Raw genomic sequence first — 637 nt, 5'->3', positions numbered from 1 at the left:
TAGTATTTAAATAGGAATGTGGCAGTGGCAAGAGCAGTGTGTGTGTGTGTGTGTGTGTGTGTGTGTGTGTGTGCCTAGCAATGCCCCTGCTGCGACATTTCGTACCTCTAGGACAACGCCTTTGGGAGTTACAGCCTCTGTCCACCAGCCCTCCCCGGAACCCAGTGTTAAGGGATTGTTAAGGGATTGTTAAGGGATATGGACACTCCTTTCTTTAAAAAAAAAAAACAAAAAAAAAAAAACACTTTTCAAGCCTCACATCAGGGAGAGCGCAGAAAGTCATTGAAAGAGGTTCCATGGTGTAAAGGTTAGCACTTTGGACTTTGAATCCAATGATCCGAGTTCAAGTCTCGGTGGAACCTGTGTCTGAGACAAGGTTTGTGATGAAGAGTTGACCAAATGCCGTCTGCCATGTCCTCCTCAGAGACCCTTTGTTGAGGATGGGACCCTTTTGGGACACACTAAGAATGCTGGCTGTAGTTTATGAGGGCGACTCTCCTGCATGCTTTGCTGTGACAACGCCAGACGTAAATGAAAGTATTTTGGCCATGAACTTGCTTTGGAGTAATTCATAAGCCTCTCACTGATTAACTAACTTAATTCAGGTGTTGTGAAACACCTGACTTTGGATTGAGAA

The 637-nt window shown here is 44.9% G+C and overlaps 1 non-coding gene across 1 annotated transcript; it reads left to right on the top strand.

Moving 5' to 3' along the window:
* Nucleotides 1-290: 290 nt before the first annotated feature.
* Nucleotides 291-362, top strand: trnaq-uug. Its single transcript has one exon. It is a non-coding gene; the product is annotated as a tRNA-Gln (tRNA).
* The last annotated feature ends 275 nt before the right edge of the window (nucleotides 363-637 follow it).

The sequence above is a fragment of the Melanotaenia boesemani genome, chromosome 18 (genome assembly GCF_017639745.1).
Source record: "Melanotaenia boesemani isolate fMelBoe1 chromosome 18, fMelBoe1.pri, whole genome shotgun sequence".
NCBI lineage: Eukaryota > Metazoa > Chordata > Actinopteri > Atheriniformes > Melanotaeniidae > Melanotaenia > Melanotaenia boesemani.
This window is presented reverse-complemented; position numbering and strand designations above follow the sequence as displayed.